The 16595-nt window shown below is 38.1% G+C and overlaps 13 non-coding genes across 13 annotated transcripts; 7 read left to right on the top strand and 6 right to left on the bottom strand.

Moving 5' to 3' along the window:
- Positions 1–1218: 1218 nt before the first annotated feature.
- TRNAF-GAA (transfer RNA phenylalanine (anticodon GAA)) lies at positions 1219–1291 on the bottom strand. The gene has a single exon. It is a non-coding gene; the product is annotated as a tRNA-Phe (tRNA).
- Positions 1292–1992: 701 nt separating this feature from the next.
- On the bottom strand, positions 1993–2065 carry TRNAF-GAA (transfer RNA phenylalanine (anticodon GAA)). The gene has a single exon. It is a non-coding gene; the product is annotated as a tRNA-Phe (tRNA).
- A 1445-nt stretch (positions 2066–3510) lies between these two features.
- Positions 3511–3583, bottom strand: TRNAF-GAA (transfer RNA phenylalanine (anticodon GAA)). Its single transcript has one exon. It is a non-coding gene; the product is annotated as a tRNA-Phe (tRNA).
- Positions 3584–4287: 704 nt separating this feature from the next.
- On the bottom strand, positions 4288–4360 carry TRNAF-GAA (transfer RNA phenylalanine (anticodon GAA)). The gene has a single exon. It is a non-coding gene; the product is annotated as a tRNA-Phe (tRNA).
- Positions 4361–4501: 141 nt separating this feature from the next.
- TRNAL-CAG (transfer RNA leucine (anticodon CAG)) lies at positions 4502–4584 on the top strand. Its single transcript has one exon. It is a non-coding gene; the product is annotated as a tRNA-Leu (tRNA).
- Positions 4585–5276: 692 nt separating this feature from the next.
- Positions 5277–5359, top strand: TRNAL-CAG (transfer RNA leucine (anticodon CAG)). The gene has a single exon. It is a non-coding gene; the product is annotated as a tRNA-Leu (tRNA).
- Positions 5360–6052: 693 nt separating this feature from the next.
- On the top strand, positions 6053–6135 carry TRNAL-CAG (transfer RNA leucine (anticodon CAG)). Its single transcript has one exon. It is a non-coding gene; the product is annotated as a tRNA-Leu (tRNA).
- Positions 6136–6828: 693 nt separating this feature from the next.
- On the top strand, positions 6829–6911 carry TRNAL-CAG (transfer RNA leucine (anticodon CAG)). Its single transcript has one exon. It is a non-coding gene; the product is annotated as a tRNA-Leu (tRNA).
- Positions 6912–7388: 477 nt separating this feature from the next.
- TRNAF-GAA (transfer RNA phenylalanine (anticodon GAA)) lies at positions 7389–7461 on the bottom strand. The gene has a single exon. It is a non-coding gene; the product is annotated as a tRNA-Phe (tRNA).
- Positions 7462–7602: 141 nt separating this feature from the next.
- On the top strand, positions 7603–7685 carry TRNAL-CAG (transfer RNA leucine (anticodon CAG)). Its single transcript has one exon. It is a non-coding gene; the product is annotated as a tRNA-Leu (tRNA).
- Positions 7686–8163: 478 nt separating this feature from the next.
- Positions 8164–8236, bottom strand: TRNAF-GAA (transfer RNA phenylalanine (anticodon GAA)). Its single transcript has one exon. It is a non-coding gene; the product is annotated as a tRNA-Phe (tRNA).
- A 3231-nt stretch (positions 8237–11467) lies between these two features.
- On the top strand, positions 11468–11550 carry TRNAL-CAG (transfer RNA leucine (anticodon CAG)). Its single transcript has one exon. It is a non-coding gene; the product is annotated as a tRNA-Leu (tRNA).
- Positions 11551–14562: 3012 nt separating this feature from the next.
- On the top strand, positions 14563–14645 carry TRNAL-CAG (transfer RNA leucine (anticodon CAG)). Its single transcript has one exon. It is a non-coding gene; the product is annotated as a tRNA-Leu (tRNA).
- Positions 14646–16595: the final 1950 nt, after the last annotated feature.

Raw genomic sequence — 16595 nt, forward strand, 5'->3', positions numbered from 1 at the left:
TTTTCATTTTCACTATGTCCCTCTGTCACAATTCAGACATTTCCACAAACCAGATTAGTCCAAGGACAAAGCCAATGAGAACCCTCTGGATCCTCAATCCTGTCTGTCACAATCATGTTGTTCTCTGCTGCACTATCAGTAAGAAGAGGGAGGTGAAAAATCTCATAAAATAAACCTCAAGATACACAAAATCTTAAAGATCCTTAGCACTTTATGTTGATATTTCTCAGATTTTTTTTCTGATTTCCTCCATACTACTTCGACTTCAACTTAATTTTTCAGTATAACTACTTTCATTTTCTTCTCGCATTAGTGACTGTTCTGAAAAGAGATACTTAAAACTGTTTTTTTCAGGTATATCTGCACTTCACAAAGAATGAAAATCTTGCTAAATGCATATGGAGAAAGAACTTTATCTCAAATCACTCATACTTAAAAACAGCGTGCTAAAACCCGGGATCGGACCAGGGACCTTTACATCTTCAGTCTAACGCTCTCCCAACTGAGCTATTTCAGCAACCTACAAAGTTAAAGCTACAGCATTGCAAGGCAAACTCAAAGGCGTTAATAAATTTTCAGTTCAAAATTTGCCTTTTTTTGGGGCCAAACAAAAAATGTGTTTGTTTTTAGAAAGTGTGAATTTTCCACAGTTGTGCTTGTCAGGATGGCCGAGCGGTCCAAGGCGCTGCGTTCAGGTCGCAGTCTCTACTTGAGGCGTGGGTTTGAATCCCACTTCTGACAGGTTTCTGTTACATTACAATCATGTTTTGTTTTTTTTCATTTTCACTATGTCCCTCTGTCACAATTCAGACATTTCCACAAACCAGATTAGTCCAAGGACAAAGCCAATGAGAACCCTCTGGATCCTCAATCCTGTCTGTCACAATCATGTTGTTCTCTGCTGCACTATCAATAAGAAGAGGGAGGTGGAAAATCTCATAAAATAAACCTCAAGATACACAAAATCTTAAAGATCCTTAGCACTTTATGTTGATATTTCTCCGATTTTTTCTCCGATTTCCTCCATACTACTTCGACTTCAACTTAATTTTTCAGTATAACTACTTTCATTTTCTTCTCGCATTAGTGACTGTTCTGAAAAGAGATACTTAAAACTGTTTTTTTCAGGTATATCTGCACTTCACAAAGAATGAAAATCTTGCTAAATGCATATGGAGAAAGAACTTTATCTCAAATCACTCATACTTAAAAACAGCATGCTGAAACCCGGGATCGGACCAGGGACCTTTAGATCTTCAGTCTAACGCTCTCCCAACTGAGCTATTTCAGCAACCTACAAAGTTAAAGCTACAGCATTGCAAGGCAAACTCAAAGGCGTTAATAAATTTTCAGTTCAAAATTTGCCTTTTTTTGGCGCCAAACAAAAAATGTGTTTGTTTTTAGAAAGTGTGAATTTTCCACAGTTGTGCTTGTCAGGATGGCCGAGCGGTCCAAGGCGCTGCGTTCAGGTCGCAGTCTCTACTTGAGGTGTGGGTTCGAACCCCACTTCTGACAGGTTTCTGTTACATTACAATCATGTTTTGTTTTTTTTCATTTTCACTATGTCCCTCTGTCACAATTCAGACATTTCCACAAACCAGATTAGTCCAAGGACAAAGCCAATGAGAACCCTATGGATCCTCAATCCTGTCTGTCACAATCATGTTGTTCTCTGCTGCACTATCAGTAAGAAGAGGGAGGTGGAAAATCTCATAAAATAAACCTCAAGATACACAAAATCTTAAAGATCCTTAGCACTTTATGTTGATATTTCTCAGATTTTTTCTCCGATTTCCTCCATACTACTTCGACTTCAACTTAATTTTTCAGTATAACTACTTTCATTTTCTTCTCGCATTAGTGACTGTTCTGAAAAGAGATACTTAAAACTGTTTTTTTCAGGTATATCTGCACTTCACAAAGAATGAAAATCTTGCTAAATGCATATGGAGAAAGAACTTTATCTCAAATCACTCATACTTAAAAACAGCGTGCTGAAACCCGGGATCGGACCAGGGACCTTTAGATCTTCAGTCTAACGCTCTCCCAACTGAGCTATTTCAGCAACCTACAAAGATAAAGCTACAGCATTGCAAGGCAAACTCAAAGGCGTTAATAAATTTTCAGTTCAAAATTTGCATTTTTTTGGGGCCAAACAAAAAATGTGTTTGTTTTTAGAAAGTGTGAATTTTCCACAGTTGTGCTTGTCAGGATGGCCGAGCGGTCCAAGGCGCTGCGTTCAAGTCGCAGTCTCTACTTGAGGCGTGGGTCTAATCCCACTTCTGACAGGTTTCTGTTACATTACAATCATGTTTTTTTTTTTCATTTTCACTATGTCCCTCTGTCACAATTCAGACATTTCCACAAACCAGATTAGTCCAAGGACAAAGCCAATGAGAACCCTCTGGATCCTCAATCCTGTCTGTCACAATCATGTTGTTCTCTGCTGCACTATCAATAAGAAGAGGGAGGTGGAAAATCTCATAAAATAAACCTCAAGATACACAAAATCTTAAAGATCCTTAGCACTTTATGTTGATATTTCTCCGATTTCCTCCATACTACTTCGACTTCAACTTAATTTTTCAGTATAACTACTTTCATTTTCTTCTCGCATTAGTGACTGTTCTGAAAAGAGATACTTAAAACTGTTTTTTTCAGGTATATCTGCACTTCACAAAGAATGAAAATCTTGCTAAATGCATATGGAGACAGAACTTTATCTCAAATCACTCATACTTAAAAACAGCGTGCTGAAACCCGGGATCGGACCAGGGACCTTTAGTCTAACACTCTCCCAACTGAGCTATTTCAGCAACCTACAAAGATAAAGCTACAGCATTGCAAGGCAAACTCAAAGGCATTAATACATTTTCAGTTCAAAATTTGCATTTTTTTGGGGCCAAACAAAAAATGTGTTTGTTTTTAGAAAGTGTGAATTTTCCACAGTTGTGCTTGTCAGGATGGCCGAGCGGTCCAAGGCGCTGCGTTCAAGTCGCAGTCTCTACTTGAGGCGTGGGTCTAATCCCACTTCTGACAGGTTTCTGTTACATTACAATCATTTTTTTTTCATTTTCACTATGTCCCTCTGTCACAATTCAGACATTTCCACAAACCAGATTAGTCCAAGGACAAAGCCAATGAGAACCCTCTGGATCCTCAATCCTATCTGTCACAATCATGTTGTTCTCTGCTGCACTATCAGTAAGAAGAGGGAGGTGAAAAATCTCATAAAATAAACCTCAAGATACACAAAATCTTAAAGATCCTTAGCACTTTATGTTGATATTTCTCAGATTTTTTTTCTGATTTCCTCCATACTACTTCGACTTCAACTTAATTTTTCAGTATAACTACTTTCATTTTCTTCTCGCATTAGTGACTCTTCTGAAAAGAGATACTTAAAACTGTTTTTTTCAGGTATATCTGCACTTCACAAAGAATGAAAATCTTGCTAAATGCATATGGAGAAAGAACTTTATCTCAAATCACTCATACTTAAAAACAGCATGCTGAAACCCGGGATCGGACCAGGGACCTTTAGATCTTCAGTCTAACGCTCTCCCAACTGAGCTATTTCAGCAACCTACAAAGTTAAAGCTACAGCATTGCAAGGCAAACTCAAAGGCGTTAATAAATTTTCAGTTCAAAATTTGCCCTTTTTTGGCGCCAAACAAAAAATGTGTTTGTTTTTAGAAAGTGTGAATTTTCCACAGTTGTGCTTGTCAGGATGGCCGAGCGGTCCAAGGCGCTGCGTTTAGGTCGCAGTCTCTACTTGAGGTGTGGGTTCGAACCCCACTTCTGACAGGTTTCTGTTACATTACAATCATGTTTTTTTTTTTTTTCATTTTCACTATGTCCCTCTGTCACAATTCAGACATTTCCACAAACCAGATTAGTCCAAGGACAAAGCCAATGAGAACCCTATGGATCCTCAATCCTGTCTGTCACAATCATGTTGTTCTCTGCTGCACTATCAGTAAGAAGAGGGAGGTGGAAAATCTCATAAAATAAACCTCAAGATACACAAAATCTTAAAGATCCTTAGCACTTTATGTTGATATTTCTCAGATTTTTTCTCCGATTTCCTCCATACTACTTCGACTTCAACTTAATTTTTCAGTATAACTACTTTCATTTTCTTCTCGCATTAGTGACTGTTCGGAAAAAAGAGATACTTAAAACTGTTTTTTTCAGGTATATCTGCACTTCACAAAGAATGAAAATCTTGCTAAATGCATATGGAGAAAGAACTTTATCTCAAATCACTCATACTTAAAAACAGCGTGCTGAAACCCGGGATCGGACCAGGGACCTTTAGATCTTCAGTCTAACGCTCTCCCAACTGAGCTATTTCAGCAACCTACAAAGGTAAAGCTACAGCATTGCAAGGCAAACTCAAAGGCGTTAATAAATTTTCAGTTCAAAATTTGCATTTTTTTGGGGCCAAACAAAAAATGTGTTTGTTTTTAGAAAGTGTGAATTTTCCACAGTTGTGCTTGTCAGGATGGCCGAGCGGTCCAAGGCGCTGCGTTCAGGTCGCAGTCTCTACATGAGGCGTGGGTTCAAATCCCACTTCTGACAAGTTTCTGTTACATTACAATTATGTTTTTTTTTTTTTTCATTTTCACTATGTCCCTCTGTCACAATTCAGACATTTCCACAAACCAGATTAGTCGAAGGACAAAGCCAATGAGAACCCTCTGGATCCTCAATCCTGTCTGTCACAATCATGTTGTTCTCTGCTGCACTATCAGTAAGAAGAGGGAGGTGGAAAATCTCATAAAATAAACCTCAAGATACACAAAATCTTAAAGATCCTTAGCACTTTATGTTGATATTTCTCAGATTTTTTTTCCGATTTCCTCCATACTACTTCGACTTCAACTTAATTTTTCAGTATAACTACTTTCATTTTCTTCTCGCATTAGTGACTGTTCTGAAAAGAGATACTTAAAACTGTTTTTTTCAGGTATATCTGCACTTCACAAAGAATGAAAATCTTGCTAAATGCATATGGAGAAAGAACTTTATCTCAAATCACTCATACTTAAAAACAGCGCGCTGAAACCCGGGATCGGAACAGGGACCTTTAGATCTTCAGTCTAACGCTCTCCCAACTGAGCTTTTTCAGCAACCTACAAAGTTAAAGCTACAGCATTGCAAGGCAAACTCAAAGGCGTTAATACATTTTCAGTTCAAAATTTGCATTTTTTTGGGGCCAAACAAAAAATGTGTTTGTTTTTAGAAAGTGTGAATTTTCCACAGTTGTGCTTGTCAGGATGGCCGAGCGGTCCAAGGCGCTGCGTTCAGGTCGCAGTCTCTACTTGAGGCGTGGGTTCGAATCCCACTTCTGACAAGTTTCTGTTACATTACAATCATGTTTTTTTATTTTTTTCATTTTCACTATGTCCCTCTGTCACAATTCAGACATTTCCACAAACCAAATTAGTCCAAGGACAAAGCCAATGAGAACCCTCTGGATCCTCAATCCTGTCTGTCACAATCATGTTGTTCTCTGCTGCACTATCAGTAAGAAGAGGGAGGTGGAAAATCTCATAAAATAAACCTCAAGATACACAAAATCTTAAAGATCCTTAGCACTTTATGTTGATATTTCTCAGATTTTTTTTCCGATTTCCTCCATACTACTTCGACTTCAACTTAATTTTTCAGTATAACTACTTTCATTTTCTTCTCGTATTAGTGACTGTTCTGAAAAGAGATACTTAAAACTGTTTTTTTCAGGTATATCTGCACTTCACAAAGAATGAAAATCTTGCTAAATGCATATGGAGAAAGAACTTTATCTCAAATCACTCATACTTAAAAACAGCGTGCTGAAACCCGGGATCGGAACAGGGACCTTTAGATCTTCAGTCTAACGCTCTCCCAACTGAGCTATTTCAGCAACCTACAAAGTTAAAGCTACAGCATTGCAAGGCAAACTCAAAGGCGTTAATACATTTTCAGTTCAAAATTTGCATTTTTTTGGGGCCAAACAAAAAATGTGTTTGTTTTTAGAAAGTGTGAATTTTCCACAGTTGTGCTTGTCAGGATGGCCGAGCGGTCCAAGGCGCTGCGTTCAGGTCGCAGTCTCTACTTGAGGCGTGGGTTCGAATCCCACTTCTGACAAGTTTCTGTTACATTACAATCATGTTTTTTTATTTTTTTCATTTTCACTATGTCCCTCTGTCACAATTCAGACATTTCCACAAACCAAATTAGTCCAAGGACAAAGCCAATGAGAACCCTCTGGATCCTCAATCCTGTCTGTCACAATCATGTTGTTCTCTGCTGCACTATCAGTAAGAAGAGGGAGGTGAAAAATCTCATAAAATAAACCTCAAGATACACAAAATCTTAAAGATCCTTAGCACTTTATGTTGATATTTCTCAGATTTTTTTTCTGATTTCCTCCATACTACTTCGACTTCAACTTAATTTTTCAGTATAACTACTTTCATTTTCTTCTCGCATTAGTAACTGTTCTGAAAAGAGATACTTAAAACTGTTTTTTTCAGGTATATCTGCACTTCACAAAGAATGAAAATCTTGCTAAATGCATATGGAGAAAGAACTTTATCTCAAATCACTCATACTTAAAAACAGCGTGCTGAAACCCGGGATCGGACCAGGGACCTTCAGATCTTCAGTCTAACGCTCTCCCAACTTAGCTGTTTCAGCAACCTACAAAGTTAAAGCTACAGCATTGCAAGGCAAACTCAAAGGCGTTAATAAATTTTCAGTTCAAAATTTGCCTTTTTTTGGGGCCAAACAAAAAATGTGTTTGTTTTTAGAAAGTGTGAATTTTCCACAGTTGTGCTTGTCAGGATGGCCGAGCGGTCCAAGGCGCTGCGTTCAGGTCGCAGTCTCTACTTGAGGCGTGGGTTCGAATCCCACTTCTGACAGGTTTCTGTTACATTACAATCATGTTTTCTTTTTTTTCATTTTCACTATGTCCCTCTGTCACAATTCAGACATTTCCACAAACCAGATTAGTCCAAGGACAAAGCCAATGAGAACCCTATGGATCCTCAATCCTGTCTGTCACAATCATGTTGTTCTCTGCTGCACTATCAGTAAGAAGAGGGAGGTGGAAAATCTCATAAAATAAACCTCAAGATACACAAAATCTTAAAGATCCTTAGCACTTTATGTTGATATTTCTCAGATTTTTTTTCCGATTTCCTCCATACTACTTCGACTTCAACTTAATTTTTCAGTATAACTACTTTCATTTTCTTCTCGCATTAGTGACTGTTCTGAAAAGAGATACTTAAAACTGTTTTTTTCACGTATATCTGCACTTCACAAAGAATGAAAATCTTGCTAAATGCATATGGAGAAAGAACTTTATCTCAAATCACTCATACTTAAAAACAGCGTGCTGAAACCCGGGATCGGACCAGGGACCTTTAGATCTTCAGTCTAACGCTCTCCCAACTGAGCTATTTCAGCAACCTACAAAATTAAAGCTACAGCATTGCAAGGCAAACTCAAAGGCGTTAATACATTTTCAGTTCAAAATTTGCCTTTTTTTGGGGCCAAACAAAAAATGTGTTTGTTTTTAGAAAGTGTGAATTTTCCACAGTTGTGCTTGTCAGGATGGCCGAGCGGTCCAAGGCGCTGCGTTCAGGTCGCAGTCTCTACTTGAGGCGTGGGTTCGAATCCCACTTCTGACAGGTTTCTGTTACATTACAATCATGTTTTGTTTTTTTTTCATTTTCACTATGTCCCTCTGTCACAATTCAGACATTTCCACAAACCAGATTAGTCCAAGGACAAAGCCAATGAGAACCCTCTGGATCCTCAATCCTGTCTGTCACAATCATGTTGTTCTCTCCTGCACTATCAGTAAGAAGAGGGAGGTGGAAAATCTCATAAAATAATCCTCAAGATACACAAAATCTTAAAGATCCTTAGCACTTTATGTTGATATTTCTCAGATTTTTTCTCCGATTTCCTCCATACTACTTCGACTTCAACTTAATTTTTCAGTATAACTACTTTCATTTTCATCTCGCATTAGTGACTGTTCTGAAAAGAGATACTTAAAACTGTTTTTTTCAGGTATATCTGCACGTCACAAAGAATGAAAATCTTGCTAAATGCATATGGAGAAAGAACTTTATCTCAAATCACTCATACTTAAAAACAGCGTGCTGAAACCCGGGATCGGACCAGGGACCTTTAGATCTTCAGTCTAACGCTCTCCCAACTGAGCTATTTCAGCAACCTACAAAGTTAAAGCTACAGCATTGCAAGGCAAACTCAAAGGCGTTAATACATTTTCAGTTCAAAATTTGCATTTTTTTGGGGCCAAACAAAAAATGTGTTTGTTTTTAGAAAGTGTGAATTTTCCACAGTTGTGCTTGTCAGGGTGGCCGAGCGGTCCAAGGCGCTGCGTTCAGGTCGCAGTCTCTACTTGAGGCGTGGGTTCGAATCCCACTTCTGACAGGTTTCTGTTACATTACAATCATGTTTTGTTTTTTTTTCATTTTCACTATGTCCCTCTGTCACAATTCAGACATTTCCACAAACCAGATTAGTCCTAGGACAAAGCCAATGAGAACCCTCTGGATCCTCAATCCTGTCTGTCACAATCATGTTGTTCTCTGCTGCACTATCAGTAAGAAGAGGGAGGTGGAAAATCTCATAAAATAAACCTCAAGATACACAAAATCTTAAAGATCCTTAGCACTTTATGTTGATATTTCTCAGATTTTTTCTCCGATTTCCTCCATACTACTTCGACTTCAACTTAATTTTTCAGTATAACTACTTTCATTTTCTTCTCGCATTAGTGACTGTTCTGAAAAGAGATACTTAAAACTGTTTTTTTCAGGTATATCTGCACTTCACAAAGAATGAAAATCTTGCTAAATGCATATGGAGAAAGAACTTTATCTCAAATCACTCATACTTAAAAACAGCGCTCTGAAACCCGGGATCGGACCAGGGACCTTTAGATCTTCAGTCTAACGCTCTCCCAACTGAGCTATTTCAGCAACCTACAAAGTTAAAGCTACAGCATTGCAAGGCAAACTCAAAGGCGTTAATAAATTTTTAGTTCAAAATTTGCATTTTTTTGGGGCCAAACAAAAAATGTGTTTGTTTTTAGAAAGTGTGAATTTTCCACAGTTGTGCTTGTCAGGATGGCCGAGCGGTCCAAGGCGCTGCGTTCAGGTCGCAGTCTCTACTTGAGGCGTGGGTTCGAATCCCACTTCGGACAGGTTTCTGTTACATTACAATCATGTTTTTTTTTTTCATTTTCACTATGTCCCTCTGTCACAATTCAGACATTTCCACAAACCAGATTAGTCCTAGGACAAAGCCAATGAGAACCCTCTGGATCCTCAATCCTGTCTGTCACAATCATGTTGTTCTCTGCTGCACTATCAGTAAGAAGAGGGAGGTGAAAAATCTCATAAAATAAACCTCAAGATACACAAAATCTGAAAAATCCTTAGCACTTTATGTTGATATTTCTCAGATTTTTTTTCTGATTTCCTCCATACTACTTCGACTTCAACTTAATTTTTCAGTATAACTACTTTCATTTTCTTCTCGCATTAGTGACTGTTCTGAAAAGAGATACTTAAAACTGTTTTTTTCAGGTATATCTGCACTTCACAAAGAATGAAAATCTTGCTAAATGCATATGGAGAAAGAACTTTATCTCAAATCACTCATACTTAAAAACAGCGTGATGAAACCCGGGATCGGACCAGGGACCTTTAGATCTTCAGTCTAACGCTCTCCCAACTGAGCTATTTCAGCAACCTACGAAGTTAAAGCTACAGCATTGCAAGGCAAACTCAAAGGCGTTAATAAATTTTCAGTTCAAAATTTGCCTTTTTTTGGGGCCAAACAAAAAATGTGTTTGTTTTTAGAAAGTGTGAATTTTCCACAGTTGTGCTTGTCAGGATGGCCGAGCGGTCCAAGGCGCTGCGTTCAGGTCGCAGTCTCTACTTGAGGCGTGGGTTTGAATCCCACTTCTGACAGGTTTCTGTTACATTACAATCATGTTTTGTTTTTTTTTCATTTTCACTATGTCCCTCTGTCACAATTCAGACATTTCCACAAACCAGATTAGTCCAAGGACAAAGCCAATGAGAACCCTCTGGATCCTCAATCCTGTCTGTCACAATCATGTTGTTCTCTGCTGCACTATCAGTAAGAAGAGGGAGGTGAAAAATCTCATAAAATAAACCTCAAGATACACAAAATCTTAAAGATCCTTAGCACTTTATGTTGATATTTCTCAGATTTTTTCTCCGATTTCCTCCATACTACTTCGACTTCAACTTAATTTTTCAGTATAACTACTTTCATTTTCTTCTCGCATTAGTGACTGTTCTGAAAAGAGATACTTAAAACTGTTTTTTTCAGGTATATCTGCACTTCACAAAGAATGAAAATCTTGCTAAATGCATATGGAGAAAGAACTTTATCTCAAATCACTCATACTTAAAAGCAGCATGCTGAAACCCGGGATCGGACCAGGGACCTTTAGATCTTCAATCTAACGCTCTCCCAACTGAGCTATTTCAGCAACCTACAAAGTTAAAGCTACAGCATTGCAAGGCAAACTCAAAGGCGTTAATACATTTTCAGTTCACAATTTGCATTTTTTTGGGGCCAAACAAAAAATGTGTTTGTTTTTAGAAAGTGTGAATTTTCCACATTTGTGCTTGTCAGGATGGCCGAGCGGTCCAAGGCGCTGCGTTCAGGTTGCAGTCTCTACTTGAGGCGTGGGTTCGAATCCCACTTCTGACAGGTTTCTGTTACGTTACAATCATGTTTTTTTTTTTTTCATTATGTCCCTCTGTCACAATTCAGACATTTCCACAAACCAGATTAGTCCAAGGACAAAGCCAATGAGAACCCTCTGGATCCTCAATCCTGTCTGTCACAATCATGTTGTTCTCTGCTGCACTATCAGTAAGAAGAGGGAGGTGGAAAATCTCATAAAATAAACCTCAAGATACACAAAATCTTAAAGATCCTTAGCACTTTATGTTGATATTTCTCAGATTTTTTCTCCGATTTCCTCCATACTACTTCGACTTCAACTTAATTTTTCAGTATAACTACTTTCATTTTCTTCTCGCATTAGTGACTGTTCTGAAAAGAGATACTTAAAACTGTTTTTTTCAGGTATATCTGCACTTCACAAAGAATGAAAATCTTGCTAAATGCATATGGAGAAAGAACTTTATCTCAAATCACTCATACTTAAAAACAGCGCGCTGAAACCCGGGATCGGACCAGGGACCTTTAGATCTTCAGTCTAACGCTCTCCCAACTGAGCTATTTCAGCAACCTACAAAGTTAAAGCTACAGCATTGCAAGGCAAACTCAAAGGCGTTAATACATTTTTAGTTCAAAATTTGCATTTTTTTGGGTCCAAACAAAAAATGTGTTTGTTTTTAGAAAGTGTGAATTTTCCACAGTTGTGCTTGTCAGGATGGCCGAGCGGTCCAAGGCGCTGCGTTCAGGTCGCAGTCTCTACTTGAGGCGTGGGTTCGAATCCCACTTCTGACAGGTTTCTGTTACATTACAATCATGTTTTTTTTTTTCATTTTCACTATGTCCCTCTGTCACAATTCAGACATTTCCACAAACCAGATTAGTCCTAGGACAAAGCCAATGAGAACCCTCTGGATCCTCAATCCTGTCTGTCACAATCATGTTGTTCTCTGCTGCACTATCAGTAAGAAGAGGGAGGTGAAAAATCTCATAAAATAAACCTCAAGATACACAAAATCTGAAAAATCCTTAGCACTTTATGTTGATATTTCTCAGATTTTTTTTCTGATTTCCTCCATACTACTTCGACTTCAACTTAATTTTTCAGTATAACTACTTTCATTTTCTTCTCGCATTAGTGACTGTTCTGAAAAGAGATACTTAAAACTGTTTTTTTCAGGTATATCTGCACTTCACAAAGAATGAAAATCTTGCTAAATGCATATGGAGAAAGAACTTTATCTCAAATCACTCATACTTAAAAACAGCGTGATGAAACCCGGGATCGGACCAGGGACTTTAGATCTTCAGTCTAACGCTCTCCCAACTGAGCTATTTCAGCAACCTACAAAGTTAAAGCTACAGCATTGCAAGGCAAACTCAAAGGCGTTAATAAATTTTCAGTTCAAAATTTGCCTTTTTTTGGGGCCAAACAAAAAATGTGTTTGTTTTTAGAAAGTGTGAATTTTCCACAGTTGTGCTTGTCAGGATGGCCGAGCGGTCCAAGGCGCTGCGTTCAGGTCGCAGTCTCTACTTGAGGCGTGGGTTTGAATCCCACTTCTGACAGGTTTCTGTTACATTACAATCATGTTTTGTTTTTTTTTCATTTTCACTATGTCCCTCTGTCACAATTCAGACATTTCCACAAACCAGATTAGTCCAAGGACAAAGCCAATGAGAACCCTCTGGATCCTCAATCCTGTCTGTCACAATCATGTTGTTCTCTGCTGCACTATCAGTAAGAAGAGGGAGGTGAAAAATCTCATAAAATAAACCTCAAGATACACAAAATCTTAAAGATCCTTAGCACTTTATGTTGATATTTCTCAGATTTTTTCTCCGATTTCCTCCATACTACTTCGACTTCAACTTAATTTTTCAGTATAACTACTTTCATTTTCTTCTCGCATTAGTGACTGTTCTGAAAAGAGATACTTAAAACTGTTTTTTTTCAGGTATATCTGCACTTCACAAAGAATGAAAATCTTGCTAAATGCATATGGAGAAAGAACTTTATCTCAAATCACTCATACTTAAAAGCAGCATGCTGAAACCCGGGATCGGACCAGGGACCTTTAGATCTTCAATCTAACGCTCTCCCAACTGAGCTATTTCAGCAACCTACAAAGTTAAAGCTACAGCATTGCAAGGCAAACTCAAAGGCGTTAATACATTTTCAGTTCAAAATTTGCATTTTTTTGGGGCCAAACAAAAAATGTGTTTGTTTTTAGAAAGTGTGAATTTTCCACATTTGTGCTTGTCAGGATGGCCGAGCGGTCCAAGGCGCTGCGTTCAGGTTGCAGTCTCTACTTGAGGCGTGGGTTCGAATCCCACTTCTGACAGGTTTCTGTTACGTTACAATCATGTTTTTTTTTTTTTCATTTTCATTATGTCCCTCTGTCACAATTCAGACATTTCCACAAACCAGATTAGTCCAAGGACAAAGCCAATGAGAACCCTCTGGATCCTCAATCCTGTCTGTCACAATCATATTGTTCTCTGCTGCACTATCAGTAAGAAGAGGGAGGTGAAAAATCTCATAAAATAAACCTCAAGATACACAAAATCTTAAAGATCCTTAGCACTTTATGTTGATATTTCTCAGATTTTTTCTCCGATTTCCTCCATACTACTTCGACTTCAACTTAATTTTTCAGTATAACTACTTTCATTTTCTTCTCGCATTAGTGACTGTTCTGAAAAGAGATACTTAAAACTGTTTTTTTCAGGTATATCTGCACTTCACAAAGAATGAAAATCTTGCTAAATGCACATGGAGAAAGAACTTTATCTCAAATCACTCATACTTAAAAGCAGCATGCTGAAACCCGGGATCGGACCAGGGACCTTTAGATCTTCAATCTAACGCTCTCCCAACTGAGCTATTTCAGCAACCTACAAAGTTAAAGCTACAGCATTGCAAGGCAAACTCAAAGGCGTTAATACATTTTCAGTTCAAAATTTGCATTTTTTTGGGGCCAAACAAAAAATGTGTTTGTTTTTAGAAAGTGTGAATTTTTCACATTTGTGCTTGTCAGGATGGCCGAGCGGTCCAAGGCGCTGCGTTCAGGTTGCAGTCTCTACTTGAGGCGTGGGTTCGAATCCCACTTCTGACAGGTTTCTGTTACGTTACAATCATGTTTTTTTTTTTTTCATTTTCATTATGTCCCTCTGTCACAATTCAGACATTTCCACAAACCAGATTAGTCCAAGGACAAAGCCAATGAGAACCCTCTGGATCCTCAATCCTGTCTGTCACAATCATGTTGTTCTCTGCTGCACTATCAGTAAGAAGAGGGAGGTGGAAAATCTCATAAAATAAACCTCAAGATTCACAAAATCTTAAAGATCCTTGGCACTTTATGTTGATATTTCTCAGATTTTTTCTCCGATTTCCTCCATACTACTTCGACTTCAACTTAATTTTTCAGTATAACTACTTTCATTTTCTTCTCGCATTAGTGACTGTTCTGAAAAGAGATACTTAAAACTGTTTTTTTCAGGTATATCTGCACTTCACAAAGAATGAAAATCTTGCTAAATGCATATGGAGAAAGAACTTTATCTCAAATCACTCATACTTAAAAACAGAGCGCTGAAACCCGGGATCGGACCAGGGACCTTTAGATCTTCAGTCTAACGCTCTCCCAACTGAGCTATTTCAGCAACCTACAAAGTTAAAGCTACAGCATTGCAAGGCAAACTCAAAGGCGTTAATACATTTTTAGTTCAAAATTTGCATTTTTTTGGGGCCAAACAAAAAATGTGTTTGTTTTTAGAAAGTGTGAATTTTCCACAGTTGTGCTTGTCAGGATGGCCGAGCGGTCCAAGGCGCTGCGTTCAGGTCGCAGTCTCTACTTGAGGCGTGGGTTCGAATCCCACTTCTGACAGGTTTCTGTTACATTACAATCATGTTTTTTTTTTTCATTTTCACTATGTCCCTCTGTCACAATTCAGACATTTCCACAAACCAGATTAGTCCTAGGACAAAGCCAATGAGAACCCTCTGGATCCTCAATCCTGTCTGTCACAATCATGTTGTTCTCTGCTGCACTATCAGTAAGAAGAGGGAGGTGAAAAATCTCATAAAATAAACCTCAAGATACACAAAATCTGAAAAATCCTTAGCACTTTATGTTGATATTTCTCAGATTTTTTTTCTGATTTCCTCCATACTACTTCGACTTCAACTTAATTTTTCAGTATAACTACTTTCATTTTCTTCTCGCATTAGTGACTGTTCTGAAAAGAGATACTTAAAACTGTTTTTTTCAGGTATATCTGCACTTCACAAAGAATGAAAATCTTGCTAAATGCATTTGGAGAAAGAACTTTATCTCAAATCACTCATACTTAAAAACAGCGTGATGAAACCCGGGATCGGACCAGGGACCTTTAGATCTTCAGTCTAACGCTCTCCCAACTGAGCTATTTCAGCAACCTACAAAGTTAAAGCTACAGCATTGCAAGGCAAACTCAAAGGCGTTAATAAATTTTCAGTTCAAAATTTGCCTTTTTTTGGGGCCAAACAAAAAATGTGTTTGTTTTTAGAAAGTGTGAATTTTCCACAGTTGTGCTTGTCAGGATGGCCAAGCGGTCCAAGGCGCTGCGTTAAGGTCGCAGTCTCTATTTGAGGCGTGGGTTTGAATCCCACTTCTGACAGGTTTCTGTTACATTACAATCATGTTTTGTTTTTTTTTCATTTTCACTATGTCCCTCTGTCACAATTCAGACATTTCCACAAACCAGATTAGTCCAAGGACAAAGCCAATGAGAACCCTCTGGATCCTCAATCCTGTCTGTCACAATCATGTTGTTCTCTGCTGCACTATCAGTAAGAAGAGGGAGGTGAAAAATCTCATAAAATAAACCTCAAGATACACAAAATCTTAAAGATCCTTAGCACTTTATGTTGATATTTCTCAGATTTTTTCTCCGATTTCCTCCATACTACTTCGACTTCAACTTAATTTTTCAGTATAACTACTTTCATTTTCTTCTCGCATTAGTGACTGTTCTGAAAAGAGATACTTAAAACTGTTTTTTTCAGGTATATCTGCACTTCACAAAGAATGAAAATCTTGCTAAATGCATATGGAGAAAGAACTTTATCTCAAATCACTCATACTTAAAAGCAGCATGCTGAAACCCGGGATCAGACCAGGGACCTTTAGATCTTCAATCTAACGCTCTCCCAACTGAGCTATTTCAGCAACCTACAAAGTTAAAGCTACAGCATTGCAAGGCAAACTCAAAGGCGTTAATACATTTTCAGTTCAAAATTTGCATTTTTTTGGGGCCAAACAAAAAATGTGTTTGTTTTTAGAAAGTGTGAATTTTCCACAGTTGTGCTTGTCAGGATGGCCAAGCGGTCCAAGGCGCTGCGTTCAGGTTGCAGTCTCTACTTGAGGCGTGGGTTCGAATCCCACTTCTGACAGGTTTCTGTTACATTACAATCATGTTTTTTTTTTTTTCATTTTCATTATGTCCCTCTGTCACAATTCAGACATTTCCACAAACCAGATTAGTCCAAGGACAAAGCCAACGAGAACCCTCTGGATCCTCAATCCTGTCTGTCACAATCATGTTGTTCTCTGCTGCACTATCAGTAAAAAGAGGGAGGTGGAAAATCTCATAAAATAAACCTCAAGATACAAAAAATCTTAAAGATCCTTAGCACTTTATGTTGATATTTCTCAGATTTTTTTCTGATTTCCTCCATACTACTTCGACTTCAACTTAATTTTTCAGTATAACTACTTTCATTTTCTTCTCGCATTAGTGACTGTTCTGAAAAGAGATACTTAAAACTTTTTTTCAGGTATATCTGCACTTCACAA

Source organism: Anomaloglossus baeobatrachus, chromosome 1 (genome assembly GCF_048569485.1).
Source record: "Anomaloglossus baeobatrachus isolate aAnoBae1 chromosome 1, aAnoBae1.hap1, whole genome shotgun sequence".
Taxonomy (NCBI): Eukaryota; Metazoa; Chordata; class Amphibia; order Anura; family Aromobatidae; genus Anomaloglossus; species Anomaloglossus baeobatrachus.